The sequence below is a fragment of the Diadema antillarum genome, unplaced genomic scaffold (assembly GCF_040938485.1).
Source record: "Diadema antillarum isolate AM-2024a unplaced genomic scaffold, OU_Dant_1.0 scf00000061, whole genome shotgun sequence".
Taxonomy (NCBI): domain Eukaryota; kingdom Metazoa; phylum Echinodermata; class Echinoidea; order Diadematoida; family Diadematidae; genus Diadema; species Diadema antillarum.
This window is the reverse complement of record NW_027270950.1, coordinates 1,208,507-1,225,257: the sequence shown is the minus strand read 5'-3', so window position 1 is coordinate 1,225,257 and position 16,751 is coordinate 1,208,507. Positions and strand designations below refer to the sequence as shown.

Below are 16,751 nucleotides of genomic sequence, written 5' to 3'. Positions count from 1 at the left end.
TTTATCCCTTACTCACATTTTAGAACTATTTTAAAAAACCAAAGCTGAGTTTTTGTTTCATTTGCAGATAGTAAATTATGCCTTTAATATAAAAGCATAACTTATGCAAAATTGATGTCCTGTGTATGATGTTTTGTAGTTTTATTGGAGTAGAGGCAAACCAGTCGTCGCTGTTCTTTTTATATAGTTCTGCTTGTTTTGGCCAATGTGGAATATGTTCTTACCTTGCGTTTTATACATCGGATATTGCTCAACCTATTGATTTGTGTTATTATGATATTTTCTCACTCATTTTTATCATGCCTGTAAATGCTTTATTTTGTAACTGTCTGAATTTATTTGTAATGTTATACGCAATTTAACCCCTGGGCTACGAGATACAATATCAATAAATAAACCTTTCTATATATTCTATAAATGAAAACGGCAGTAGGCAGGGACACCGAATCAGCTATGTCGGCTTCCTGTATACATAAATCTTTCTACCATGATAGTTTCAGAAACTAATGTAACCTACAGGTGTCATGAATAATTATGCATTTGCGAAGAATGGGTGTGGCCTGTTCGGCCCACGTTTGATCGAGGCCGTGGACGATGTCGCTTGAGGCGAGGGGAGGATGAAGTTTTGTTGAACTTACTCAAGTCTGGGCCCTGTTTTATGAAGAGTTAAAATATCAGTTGATTTCTATCATAAGTCTATGACAGCATGTGTGTTACACAAATTTATAATCGATTTTATCTTTTGATAAAACGGGGCCCTGGTATGATGGTGGTTATTTTTGTTGTTGTTGTTGTTGTTGTCGTTGTCAGAAGTGTGTGACATGTTGTTGCCCAACCAATATTCCCCCCCCCCCCCGTTATAAAAGTTTCTATAACTCAATGTGCAGGAAATGAATGTCGATAGACATTACCAGATATACTTCCTCACCGAACGATGTTTTGTGTGAAGCGTAATCTTCCCGCAGTATGAAATCGTAATATAAGTGCAATATTTCATAAGTTTCTATTGCCCAATCAGCAACAAATTAATGCAAAGCTATAGGAATCAGGCAAGAAAATGAACAAGAGAGAAAGGGGATCGAGTGCTAGAAAGTGTGTGTGTGTGTGTGTGTGTGTGTGTGTGAGACAGACAGACAGAGGGGAAAGGGTGAGGGGAGAAAAGACAGAACACCTTTTAAATTGTAACGTGATGAAGTCGACGTCACACTTCGATATTGATACAAACAGCCATACATTGATCCGTTAAAAGCTATCTCCCGTTTAGACAGGAATGATCTGTGGAAGTATACGTAGTCTTATTACTTTCGACAAAAGGGCTGCTAATCTTCCAGTATAACGTATAACTTTTTTTTTCAAAGCAGCGGCCTCTGCAAAGACTACAGTGAGCCCTATAACACACGGTGTTCCTGCAAAGCTCACCTCTTCATTAACATAATCATGCGAATCTTCACACAACACAGAAGGCAAGTATGCAGGTAATACCTGTGCTATAACGAGGAAATATTTCAGGGCTGATTTCAGAGGATAAGAAAATAAGCAATTTACGAGGACGAAACTCCATAGTAAATGATCTGAGTAACTAATAATTACAACATTAAAGATTACATACAATATCTACTTTACTTACTTTTGAATGTGTATTCAAGTAGATAAGGAAGCCACGCACTCACGGAGATTTCTGTACTGAAGTCAACATGTCTGCAGTAATGTAGTGCAAACTAAAGCAGGCGTTGTTAGCACTCGAGCATCAAGAGTACATTATTGTAAACGGAGTATATTATGTGCAAATATAAACTATGGACTCGTTATTGTGAACCTGGAAATCCCCGTCCAATAATGTGAAAATTACTTTTTTTTTCGCCTCGTAGTTAGCTTAATGGCAGCGACTGTCCTTATCAGATACGTTGTCAACAAGGTTTAATCGTAATGGCATTCTGCGAAATCAAAATTTCATAAAGTATCGTCTGAATTCGAGGAATACTCTTGAAGAGTCACAAGGCCGCAATTACTTAGTCCTCAAGATCTGATGCGAAGGACTGTCATTAACGTTGAACTCGTAACTTGGTTGTGTAGGCTGATTATGGGACATGATGTTGAAGCAGAAAGTCGGCAATTAATGTACCAGTAGGATGAGGAGGATGTCTGCTACATTTAACAGTGAATCGTGACGCGGCAATTTTGTATGAAGAATTTGCATCTTGTCTGGGCCAACTCGTGTGTGTACACTATAGAGAAGAACAGAACAAGGAAGGTACTCCAAAGACAATTGTACCTGGTCTAGTCATGATCATGCCTTGGACTGATGGCACGGACCAATCCATTTAACGAAGGGGGGAAAGTATAAAGATTCCCCCAGAAATATGTTAAAAACTCAACGCGCAGTTTAGTTCCTGTTTATCTTTAATTACTTTCTAGGCTTGTTCAGATGGAACTACGGGCATGGCAAAATTTGATTGTTGTATATATATATTTTCGTTATGTCAGTCAAATGATTGTGTAAGCCCTATAGGCATTTTGGTGTCAAATAGCCCGTTACATTACCTGAGGGATATCATATTTCACTGATTAGACTGTCTCTACCATGAACCACTTCAACTGATATTGCTACTGAAGTGAATTGTCCAAAAGGTATTCGCAGGCTTTGGATGTACACCACAATAAAGGATATCTTCGTCAAATAAAATTATCACGTCAGCCAAATACCGCTCCTCTCGTTTTCTTGATAATTATGAATTGATATCATACCAACAATCTTAAAAGGTGTATAAAATCTGCATACTATGTTTACTGTCTCATTTTACTTATTTTACCTCTAGGGCCCGAAAATGAACAAAATCCGAAATTGTTTTTACATCAATGCCAGAACCCAGGGACCCCTTCTTGTATGTGTTAATGCCTGTCTCTCTATAACTAAAGCGCTATATGGAAACAAAGAAAACATAAAAGCACTTCAACGAAACATTCTACCATGTATACGGAGCGCAAGTGATATTTGTCGCAAGTCTTTTTTTATCCATGTTTTCTGCTATGAATTAGAACATAACTTCCAAATACACTCAATCACACAAAATATAATGAAATATGAAATAAGTTCACAGATATTATGCAGAGCTGATACTAGTCATAAAAAATCAACTGTGTGAAAAAAAAAAACATGAATAGTTGCACAACTTGTGAGATAGAGTGTATAATCCTTGCTGCTGGAATTGACAAAATTTAGTTTCGTCAAGGCAGACCTTTTGAGACGGAGAGGTTGCCGAAAAGGGAAAGCTTATGATGGACAAATGAAATAATTTCCTCACATAAAGGAGTGGGCTCTTGACACGTAATCCGAGGTCATTTTAACTACACAGTAAGAACAAACAATAACAATGTCCAGTCAATTTTACTCTGTGCAGAACAACATTTCCTACATCTTTATTTCTTCTCATGGAGTGTGGTCTTCAAAAACATTGAATAGAATTACATTCATAATAAAAATCATGCGTATAGGTATAAAAAAATCAATCTAGAATTTACACAAGCATTTCCCTTTGACTACCTTGAAATGAAAAATCGAAACAGAGGAATGACCTACGATGCATCATGATAATAAAGATTAGAAATCATTTCTCACATAAGTATAGTGAGCAAGTGGTATGCATCGTTGTTTTCATCCACTTTTGTATATCAGGGATCACTGAATCACTGAACTTTAGGCGGGAATTAAACTAAAAAAGAATCCATGATTTTTTTTTTTTTTCAATATACTCGCAGCCACAAAAAAGGGGGATTTACGTTCACTGAACTTGGCAGGCACAAATGTGCGCTAAGATACGGCTACCACTTCCACACTGTATAGTCTGTATTTCCTATATGTGTTATTACTTAGCTGTTATAGCTTATGATTCACCCAAAAACAACAAAGCTATATTGCTTTTTTGTTCATAAGCAAATCTATTCTTAATAGGCTTTGAATAGTATGTCATTACAGAGGACTATAATGCATGAAACCATGGCTGACATGAAGACTATGTCTGCCTGAGACAGAAGCTAAACATTGACTAGACTTCTCAATCCAGGCACCTCGATGTAGTCGTCCTTCATTTCTATTACAATTTAATCCATTTCTCCAAACTTCACCCCGAAATACTGAGTACTCAGGCACACAACAATTGCACAATGTAGCAATCTGCCTCGGTCCAGTAAAATAGCCATGGTAACACAACGGAGATTACATGTATTTTGTCATTTTTATTCATTGACAGTTTCGTTTCCAGCCATCTATGCCAGTTGGCAAAGGAAGGACTCCAGAGGGCGTGTCAATGACCGAAAATAAGCGAAGAAAGGGTTACTAAGTAACCATCGTTAGACACAAAGTTAACATCTCGAGGTGAAATCGATAGAATAATCTTCAAATTTGACACATCTCTTAATCCAAAATTGGCAATGACATATTTTCCAAATGCTGGGTAACACTGCAGTAAGTCAAAGGAAATTTCTGTTTCACGGTATACACACATCTTTGAGCACAGAATTTTGACACTCATGCAGCTGGTACCTACCGGTAAAGCACACGAATTCTTCTAATTGGATTGACTTTTATCGAAAACAAACAAACAAAAAATTCTACACCACCAGCAGCAGGAGTAGTATCCATTTTTTTTTTCTTTTTGATGCATTACATGTTCTGTCATGTTGGTCTTGCTTGCGTCTTGAACTTGTGTTGCAGAACTTTGGTAATGAAACTTCGTATGAACTTTACAAAGAGAAAAAAAAACGCTACACCGCAAAATATGCAGCTTACATATTACCGTCACTTTGAAAATATTATGGAGTGGAATTTTGACACAATTTGACACATTTTGCATTCTGCGATACCAGCAAGGAAAGAAAAGAAAAGAAATGAAAAAAAAAAAATGTTACTTTGTTTTGTCCTTGTTAATTCCTTTGTTCACTTCCGGTGTGGTGAGTCAAGAATTCTATTAAAACTTAGGGCATTAGATATAGGACTTAACATGACCAAAGATCTTTAAGAAAAAAAGGAAAACGTTTCTAATTGCTCCAAATTCTAAATTTATTATCCTTTGAAACCGTTAACATCGACCTGAGACAACAACAACAACAACAAATATATAACCTGCAATTGAAATTATTCACAAGTCCTGCTCAGGTAACAAGCCATAATCCAACAGTTGTCTCAAGTTCAGTGGTAGGCCCACTACACGGTAATATTTCACAAAGCTTCCTGATTATTTTTCATGCACAAACTATGATAAGAAAAGGGTAAAGTTGTAAGGCCAAGTCATTTGGCCCATTTTATGTCTATAATAGTTGTCGTAATCTTGGTGTTAAAAACCTTCTTCCTTAAAGCGAGGTTTAACTGCAATACCATAGATATACATATATTCTTTAAGAAGGTAATTGCCCATTAAGGCTTTACCTAGCAAAACATCATGTCATAGTCGCCCCTGCCTGAAATTTGCTTCATCTATCTCCATTCATGATTCTTGCTGATGATATAATCTCAAGTTGCATTCACATTTTGTCACAGATGGAAATGATTGATACTTACATAGAAGACAGAAACCAGCCATCATGTTACAAAACATCACAACATGCAACATTTTCAAATGAACCCTGGGCACTGCTAACTGGGAAACCCATATGATAGCTATGTAATGACGTGACTTGTTCTCTATTTCACAACGTTGCGTAACATACATAATATACTGAATGATTGAACAATTAATATCGTTCAGTCTTTCTCATGAAATATTTGCACAAGTGCGGTTGAGGAGGGATACCGGAATGAGAGAAAAAAAGAAAGAATGGTTGCCTCACATACCATCAAGTATACTTCCAACCTCACTAATATCATTGATGAGTGATACACAACGAAGTGCATGTATATACCTTTATAAACAAATAGTATACACCATACACTGTTGCTGATAATTATCAGGATTATGATATCTGATTTTCATATTTGATATGGTTCAAATATACGTGCATTATAACAATCGATGCTGTTGCGCTCGACATACAGACATTAATTTGATACAGTCTTAGCCTATAACATGTACTACACCTACTGATTATATCAATGAATTGATTACAAGAGCATAAACGGAGATTTGAACAAAACAAATACATACACTATGTGTGCTTACACTGGATCATTACACCGGTTATAAAGAATGATTTAATCTAAAACAACCTAACACACTAATGATCGAGTTGGATTTACCCGAGGTAAGAAACCTTGTGGGACACCAAACTACCAAGCTCATTTAAGTTCTGCGTAATGTGACTGTTTGATACAGCCTCCAGTTGGAAGGTGCGAAATTGGTGCAACCTGGGAGTTAGCATGGTTTGACTGGAGATTTCTGTCTCCCTCATCTACTGACCAATACAACGATCGAGTTAGGACATAAGTTTGCATTACACTGTCGACTTTATTCTTGTAAAGCAGTAGGGACATATTATCGATGAAGACCGTTTTAGTAACCATGAATAAAAATCCTAGTTTAGACGGGACACCTTTAGCTAATGTTAATGCTCCGCGACTGCAGTGTAAAAATACCAAGTAGTATGGGTTTATTTGAATGTGGTCATTTATTATGGTTCAAATTCATTGAGTTAGCGTTAAGGCATAGTGCAGTGTATTTGTTAATACTCTAACAAGCCGTGAATATCATTTTTAATCAGTAATGTGTATAGGCATTTTCTCGAAGTGGATCTAGGCGAAAATGTCTTATACGCCTCCCTCTGTAGCCTACATCTCTACATTGTTATTAATGTATTTTACATGCTCTGATTATTGAATCACCTTCTTTCATGGGAATGTTCTTTTTCAAATACATCACCACTTCACCATCCCTTACCACTATATCGAGTGTGTGAGTGTGTGTGTGTGTGTGTGTGTGTGTGTGTGTGTGTGTAGGGGGGGAGGGTATTCAAAACCAGCGTGACAAATGTATTGTATCTCACACTTCCATGGTTGATTTGTGAAAGATGTACAGTTTGTCGGCAGTGCAGAAAGCAATGTCCCCCGTCGTTTTGAATTGCTGTAGGCAGAACCATTTACGTTCAGGAATGTCAATACGTTGGCCATCAAAGAGTGTTTCCTTATGCTTCAGGTCACTAGTGTAATTATCGATGCTAATGAGATTTTCTTTCTTATTAACCCAGACGATCAAGATCGAACCATCGCTGCAAACTGTTGGATGGGCAGAATAGATGTCACCATCCTTCATGACATCGTTCTTCACTGCCCCTGTCTCGTCGATTACTGCCACGGAGTTAGAATGGGTTAGCATGACAAGCTCCTTCTTTGATTTCAGTGGGATGTGTTGGTTAGGTATGTAGTCTATGCAGGGCATCTCGCGTATTGCCTTTCCACCTGACTTCATGAAAACTTTGATCAGCTTAGCTTTCCTGTAGCTGACATAAATGCGATCTTCACCGTCTACCGAAACATCGCACCATCCGCCCTCACTGTGTGATAAAGCGTCAAATTCCTCGTCGCATTTTTCGCCATTTTCAGCAAAAAGTGACATTTTGTTTGACCCGTCAACAATGATGTGGCGACCATCTGAGAGATACCCCAACTTCCCAATGCCTATGTGCTTGTGATCACATATCGGTGATAGCTCTCCGTTGCGCGTGTAATGATAAACCCCACCGAAACGAGATCCTACGGCCATCTGACCAGTCGGTGTTTCAACAATTTTGTTCATACAATCCTTCTTAGGAAGCTCTTTCTTCACGACCTTTTTCCACTCTACTCTCTGAAGTTTGCCAAGATTAAGCTCGTTGCTTGTTGTGTTTGACTGAAATCGAATACATTTTACACGTGCCTCGAGAGAACTGGTGTTAGTTAGATCTGGTTTATCTTTCCCAATCGCACACTTCAATTCGTTGAAAAGTGACTGGTGCATCGCAATTGTGCCGTCCTCTAGCGGCGCCTTTAAACTCTTGTTTGCCAACTCTGAGGAACCTTTGATTCTTGCAATCTGCGTCTTAGTATCATCCAATATATCCTTGAATTTTTGTTCTGCCTCTGTCTTCTGTTCCTCAAGTTGTCGAATCAGTTTCTCTTTCCGCATCGTCAGTTTCCTCACATATTCGTCGTAAGTCTTATTGATTTCTTTCTTTTTCTGTTCGATATGTGCGATGGTGTTTGTTCTCTTCTGGCTTACATTCTTGATGAAAGTTTCTAGAACATCTTTGTAATCTTTTCCTTGTTCATTCAGTCCATTTATTTCTTGCAATCTTTTTTTGTTGTACTCAGCGTTACTCAAGACTTTGTGATTCTTCGGCTGGTGATCCAGCATTCGACACCTCATACACATGATCTTCAGGCAATCAAGGCAGACATCCGAACAGTACTGCTCTCCTTCGTCCTGGTCATGACTAGGACATAAAACCTTCTTCTTGATGTGCGCCCTCCCCTGTTTGATGTCTTCAACGGTGACGATCTGGTGGGTGGTGTTTGCTGGCCACTCATTGTGCTTCACGTGACATTTATCACACATGTAAGCCTTGCAACTTTGGCAATATGTCTTCGCGTTAGGGCGATCCGCCGAGGTACATATCGTGCATGGCTGAATGGCTCCTGCCACCTCGTCTACTAAAGACTGGACCTGAAGGTTAGTCTTCAGGTTTGATACATTCCTGTCTTTTACCTCCGTCTTCTGTCGGCAGAGTGGACAGGAAATATGATTTGGATTCCCGCCTGAAGCTTGAAGGAGACAGAGGCAGTCCTTGCAGAAAGTGTGAGCGCATGACAAAAGTTTCGGTGATTTCAGGAGATCGATGCATAGTGGACATTGGAGACTTTTCGTCACAGCTTGTTCCAGTGAAGACATTGGACTAAAGCAAAAACATAATACAACGAAATATACATTCCCCTAAGTACGACATAAGTAAAGAATCAAGTAAAGAATAAGTAAACCCTTTACCTCTTTTCTTTTTATTCAGTCTAATCTCGAGTTCAGAGATTCTTAGTAGAAGAATTCTGAGAAAAAAATCCATAACTATTACATAAGGGAAAACTTTCATTCCTAAGCACAAACTCCACCTTTTTTCCTAGATCTCGCTTTATTTCTTAGCAGATATTGACAAACATTGGCTTTGTTATGTGATTATAGTTTTGAATTCAGACTTGCAGAACATCGATTGAAACGCAAAAAAAAAAATGAAATAAAAACCGAAAGCACAGGCATGACAGGGGCACGGTATCTGCTTCAGTTGTGAAGTCGACTTACATGTACTATATAGAGGGCCTACATTTCCACTATGATATATTTATACCTAACATTTGATTATCACTTTCCTCTAAGCGAGCAACAAATAGATTTTAACTGACATTGCCGAGGTATACTTCCATATAACCAAACAATGTTTTGTCGCCAACATAATAGTCCGGCAATCATGTATAAGAATATAATTATCCACAATATTTTCCCAGTTGAAGTTCTCTAAACAGCAATCAATTCATGTAGGGCTAAACTGATCAAACAAGAAAATAATAAGAGAGTAAAAAGGGAGAGAGAGAGAGAAGAGAGAGATTAGGGGCAGGAAAAGGAGGAGGAGGAAGAGAGGGAGAGGAGAGAGAGAGAGAGGGGGGGGGGAGTAGACCCGACATAACATCATTACCATACATTATCCAATCATATACCTATCTCCTGCTAAGGTATGGAAGAGACATATTATAGAAGTTATGGTATCACTGTTGAAAACGGGATGGAAAAGCTCTCAAAACAAAGCATTAGGAAGACAAGTATACAGATACATGCCAGAAAATAATTTCAATGATGGTTTCAAAAATATAAGAACATTTGACAAAATCATATTTAGGATTCAATCTCAACAAAAACTTAGACGAAAAATGCAGTGATTACAAACTGAAGTAGGATGTTCATTTTCACTTGTCCTTCGGATAGGACATAAAATGGAGGTCCCGTGTATGAGAGAGTCACAGCTCATGCACGTAAAAGATCCCGCTTCATTCATTCATCGCAAAGAGCAGGGTGTTTAACCCGGTGAAGTGGTCCCACCCCACATCCAACTGGACCCCATGGAAGACCAGCTTAGTGTAGCTGAATATGGGCTATCCAGCCATCTTCACAGATGGAAAATGAACAACAACAACAACAACTTCACTTACCGTGAATGTGTATTCCGATATATAATCTTGGCGTGTACTCACGGCGTTTCTGTACTGAACTCAACTACCGAAAGATGTCTACCGTAATAGTTCAAACTAAATCAGGCGCTACTAACCGTTTCTGTGCCAATAAGGGAATTTAGTGTGCACAAATTTCACCCATATGTTTATGGGCAGGAAATAAATGTTGCATACAAAAGATTAAATCAGGATGCTCTAGCATCCTGAGTACGTGATTGCGAACGGATGTGTGCTAATGTGAGGTTTGGATTAGTAATAGTGTACTTGAAATGGTAGTTTCATAATGTCAGAATGAATTTTGTTCTCCTCATAGTTGAAGGGAAGGATCGGACGATTTATCAGTCTTTCGAGGGGAAAGTATAGAAATAATAGAACACATTGGAATTGTGTTTCAATCTAACAAAACGCGCCATGAAAATGTTTTAATTATTCTTTTTTTTTTTTGCCAGACTCGGCCTAGTTCTAGCCAGATGGCGACAATCCATTGGGCAATGACCCACAAACTGTCGTGAGTGACGTAGCAGCCTCACAATCGATCCTCTCGCAGTACACACACTGCACTGAACTTGGTATCTCACTTTACTCACATTCGTATACGAAAGTTCGCCAATTTCAGTTTTATTACATTATTGTTTATTCCATTCAAATGTAATCATATTGTGCTTGGCCGATGAACAAAATTGTAGGTATGGTGTCTGGCTTGAGAACCTTTCTCGTCGTCTTGTAATTCATCATTTCTGCTAACATGTCTTCCTTAAAGCATTCTGCTTCGAAATGGTTTTCGCGGACGACGCGATTCTTACAATAGTTATAGGATTTTACGTTATATTCGTTCGGTCCAATATTGATTGGCCATCTAGATGTAAAAGCAGCACGTCCACCTATAATTTACCAGGAGAAAGAGGAGAATGTATGCTACAGTTGATGATAAACTGTACACCCCCTCCCTCGATCCTCATGAAGCAGCTATTTAAAAGCAAGATCTCCTCTGAACTGTTATCACGATCACGTCGGGGCGTTCCAACAAGTTGGCCTACTGCAAAGTCAACATGATATGATAAATGCCGTCTTCACACCTTAAGCACCTGAGACGAAAAGAATTGTTCATTGATCGCTCAATGAAACAGTCGGCCCGCCATCGGTCTGTCATAACCTCTCCACTTCTCAACTAACGAGTCGTACCCATCGTATTACTTTTTGCCGCTTACCTTCGTAAGAGTGGTAGTTTGTTACTATTTTGTTACGCAATATGCCGCATGTGATTGCCAATGCCACAAAATTATTGTATCATGTAACTTTTGTTTTCCTATGGAATATCACAATAACGTGATTTTCATATGACATGCAATGCGCTGTAGGGTATGATATTTGCTTTACCATAAGTTTCTAGTGGTGTGCCAGTTTGACCAGGAAAAGGCAAATATATTATATATGTTCGCTTATGATAATGAATAGCGCCATTATTTCTTTTAAAAATTCTTTTCTTAGTTATGTTCTTAACTTTGTCTCTCCCTTAGCAATTGACTGGTAGGCCCTATAGTAATAACTAAAAAGCCGAGGATATTGGCCTGTAAGTTTTGATATTTTTCTTCAAAATCCAGATGTGATTAAATCTTGTATTAGTGGTCACTTTTCCCTACACTTCAAAGAGTATTAACTGATAATTTTGTCTCAGACTTTCCAAAATATTTATAAATCAATGATTTTATTCAATTTTTATGGTTTGCATCCAATCGAAACAACAACAGCAAAATTTCCAACCTGACAACAAAATTATTCACAACTGCCATGACTGCTGCTCAGATAGCAACCAACAAAAATTATAATCTAAAAGTTGTATCAAGTTCAGTGTACTACATGACAACATTTCACAAAACTTTCCGATTATTTTCCATGCACAAAATATAAGAAAAAAGAAAGTTGCAAGGCAAGTAAGTGTATATAGAGGCCAAGTCATTTCTCCCATTGTATGTACATGTATAGTTGTGGTAATCTTGGACTGAACATTCTTCTTCTTCAACCCTATAAAGCCAAGGGGGGGGGGGCACATTGTGCCCCCCCTACCAGATTTCCATTTGCCACTCCTTCGCCCTTTATCTGATTTCAACCAAATTTGGTGACTTTTCCTAAAATCTTATTGCGAACATTTTGATATATAATTTAGCTATATTTGATGTTGCTGGTTGCCATGGTAACCATAAACTGACAACCATGTCAGTCAGATTTTGCATCTTTTTTCTGTTCCCATTTTATTTAACAGCATTACAGTGGATGAAATGGGTGTTTCTTGGCTGAAATTTGTTGAAGGAGCAAAATTTGAAGTAATTATGGTCCTGGAAAGTTTTTCTTATTATTTCCTTTGTTTTGATGAGACACAGGCATAAAACAATAGATATAATAGAGATAATTGAAAAAAGTAATATTTTCTAAAGATTGCCCTTCTATTTTGTGTTATTTTGATTCCCTCACCCAAGTTATGCCTCTAATATCATTAGTTTATCATATCATCAATTTGCAATCTTGAAATTCCACTATTATGCAAATATGAAGTGTCATAATTATACATGTACCCATCCGAAATATTTCATCTCAGGTTTCATAATGTATTCTTATGTTGACATGAATAGCGCCCCCATGTGGTGACCTTGAGAAATTTCAACCGTAACAAATGATAACATTCCACTTGCTTATCATTTGTGACAAATATGAAAATGATTGGTCTTTAATAAGACATATATAATGGGGATAAAGAAATTATACAGAAAAATCATGTTTTTGGCATATTTCCTATGTATTTCTTTATATTTTGGAAAATAGCGCCCTCCATGGGTGACGTTGAGAAAATTCAAATGTGCGGTCATGTAGAGTATGAGTTACTCTACCCATGTGCCAAATATGACGATGATACATCAAATAATAAAAAGTTATATAGGGGGGGGGGCACAATGTGCCCCCCCCCCCCCGCCCCTTGGGCCTGCGAGGGGTCAAAATAGCTTGGGCTTAATAGGGTTAAAACGAGGTATAAGTGCAATACCAGGGCATTACAACAGATATTTCACCAGCCTGCTCTATTGTAATTCTGGACAAGAGTCCAATATTATTTTAGAAGGTAACTAGGCCTACTTATTCAGGTTACGTTACTAGCCAAAGAAAGAGTTTTAGTAGCCCCTACCCGAAAATTGATTCCTGAATCTTGCTGATGACATAATCTCAAGTTGCATTTACATTTTGTCACAGATGGAAATAACTGATATTTACGTAGAAGACAGAAACCAGCCATCATGCTACAACACCTAACAACATTCAACATTTTGAAATGAACCCCTGACACTGCTAACTGGGATACCCACATAGCTATGTAAATGTGACTTGTTCTCTATTTCACAATGTCGCGTAACATACTTATATATACTGAATAATTTAACAATTACTCATCGTTCAGTCTTTAAAATATTTACACAAGGGCTGAGGAGGTATACCGGAATGAAAAAAAAAAATGACTTCACTCACCATCAAGCAAACTGCCAGCATTAGCGGTATCATTGCTGAGCAACACACAGACAGTATAATACACTTGCATTATTGATGAGTAACACAAAGATAGTAACATACCATGACATCATTATCATATGACATATAATATCTGCATTCTATATGGCTCAAATATTTGTGCATTGAGTGCAAACGGCGATGTTGCGCTCGACATAATATATAGACATTGATTCTATAACGTCTTAGCCTCATGTACTGCACGTCCTATATCATTTCGACGAATTCATGAAAGAACAGACTTCAAACGATAAAATACATGTATATTCTATATCTATATGTGCTTTCTGAATGTTTTGAGAATGGTTTAAATCTTAACAAGAACCTTAAAAACCTTATAATCGAGTTGGATTTACCCAATATAAAAAACCTCACTATTCACCAAACTTCCTAGAAGCTCTATATACAATGTGACTGTTTCATACAACCCTCCTTTTGGACAGTGGTAAATCACTTAAATGAGGAATGTCTTCCTGTTCTATCCGATCAGATAAACATTTTACCACAGGTTTTTCTGTCAACTTCATTCTCGTACAGCAGTACAGAGGGGACACAAATGAGAGAGTTCTAGCCAGATTTCCGCTGATGCATAAAAATCATAATATTTTGGCTTACTCATCAGTATCATTCATATTTTTGTTATTACTTGTCTGTCTGTCGAAGAAGTGGACAAGAGATTGAAACAATGAAAAGTCACGTAGGTAACAGAAAACAGCCAGCACATTACAAATGTTACACCATTCACTATATTGAAATGAACAATTAACATTGTTAACTGGGACACCCACAATAGATATATTCTATATAATTATTTTTCACTCTACATAAAATACAGCGCAGTTTAACAATAACCACTTATCACTCAATCTTTCTTTTTTATTATTAGCTTACACGAGGGCAGAGGAGAGATGACGGAATGAAAAAAAAAAATTGACCTTACTAAACCATCCTGCCGATATTACTAGTATCATTGATTAGTAATACACATAGAAGTATATACAGTGACATCATTGATAAGTAACAAACAGATATTTTAAATCATACACTGACATCATTACTATGACATCTAATATCTGTATTCGATATGGATCAAATACACGTTTATTGTAACAATCAGCGCTCTTGAGCTTGACATTGATAGACATTAATTCGATACAGTCTAAACCTATTACATGTACTACATCTACTGATTATTTCAATGATTTGATTACATGAGCATAAAAGGAGACTTGAACAAAATAAAAAAAATTAACACCACGTGTTCTTATACACTGGAGCATTACGCCGCTTATAAAGAATGATTTAAATCTAAAACAACCTGAAACAAACTAATGATCGAGTGGATTCACCTATCAAATAAAAGAAACCGTACAAATCGCCAAACTACCAAGCTCCTGTAAGCTCTGCATAATGTGACTGTTTGATGTAGCCTACATGTGATTCTGGTAAATTGGTGCAACCAGGGAGTTAGCATGGTTACACAGGAGATTTCTGTCTCCCTAATCCACTGACCGAGACAACGAGTTATCACAGAGTTTGTATTTCACTGTCGACTATTACTTTAAAGCAGTAGGGAAATATTATCGATGAAGACAATTCAAGTACCCATGAAAAGATGCATAAAAATCTTACTTTACTGGACACTAACAGCTACACTGTACTGTTAATGCACCGCGACTGCAATGTGATACAAAGTAGTATTAAAGAGAAATATATATTGATATGAAAAAGGTCCCTTATTGCGGTTCAAATTCATTGACTTTAATAGCGTTAAGGTATAGTGCAGTGTAGTTGTTGATACACTAACAATTCGTGAATATCATTCTACATTACTATAGTGTATTATTGACTTTTCTAAGCCTTAAATGTCTTATATGTCTCCCTCTATAGTCTACATCTCTACATTGTTATATCGTATAATACCTCCCATGATTGTTGAATCACCTTCTTTCATTGGAATGCTCTATCTTAAATACATTCAAAATGTATAATGCCATTAATTATCATCCAGTGTCATCACTGCACTATAATCCCATACCACCAGTGGCGTATCTAGGGAAAACGGCGCCCGGGGCAAGCGCAAAAATTTCTGATTTTTCTGAAAAAATTTCTGCAAATTTCTGAAAAAGACTAGTGTTCAACCCCAACCCCATCCCGGTAGGGACTTTAAGCAAAGTCCACATGATATGCTTTTCAAGCCCTTAAACGGGGTCTTTTGAGGGTGATTTAAATGAAATGAATTTTGATAAATTTTGGCGAGCGAGCGCAGCGAGCGAGCCGAAAATTTGTGTATTTCAGCTGACAAAACATGGAATTCTTGTCATTTTTTGCTTATCAAATCTTACAATTCTAATCAAGATAGTGACGGTCTTAGAGATAACGATTTATCTATACCAACAAACTGAGTACTTTAAAAAATATTCTAAATCAGGGGGGCATTTCATGAAGCATTTTGTCCGACAACTTGTCGGACAAAATTTGCTTTCAGCCAATCAGAAGCAAGGATTTCAGTAGCTTTTAACAGTTTGTCAGACGAAATATCTGACAAATTGCTTTATAAACTGCCCCCCCCCATGTACGCGCGAGTGAGCCGAAAATTTTTGTATTTCAGCTTACAAAACATGGAACTCTTGTCATTTTTTGCTTATCAAATCTTACAATTCTAATCAAGATATAGTGACGGCCTTATAGATAACGATTTTACCAACAAACTGAGTTCTTGAAGAAATACTCTAGATTAGTACGAGCGAGTGAGCCGAAATTTATATATTTCCACGTCATCATCATCACGTTTTGTTCTTATCTCCTTTTTGTTTTGATAAAGTTTGGCGAGCGAGCGCAGCGAGCGAGTCGAAAATTTTTGTATATCAGCTTACAAAACATGGAACTCTTGTCATTTTTTGCTTATCAAATCTTACAATTCTAATCAAGATATAGTGACGGCCTTATAGATAACGATTTTTACCAACAAACTGAGTTCTTGAAGAAATACTCTAAATTAGTACGAGCGAGTGAGCCGAAATTTGTA

The 16,751-nt window shown here is 37.4% G+C and overlaps 1 protein-coding gene across 1 annotated transcript in view; it reads right to left on the bottom strand.

The window, feature by feature from the left end:
• The window catches only part of LOC139716138 (uncharacterized), a 34,997-nt gene extending 33,293 nt beyond the window's left edge, over positions 1-1,704 (bottom strand). The window contains exon 1 of the mRNA XM_071627696.1: positions 1,628-1,704. The gene's annotated coding sequence lies outside the window, so the exon portion shown is untranslated. The remainder of the gene's footprint in view (positions 1-1,627) is intronic.
• Positions 1,705-16,751: the final 15,047 nt, after the last annotated feature.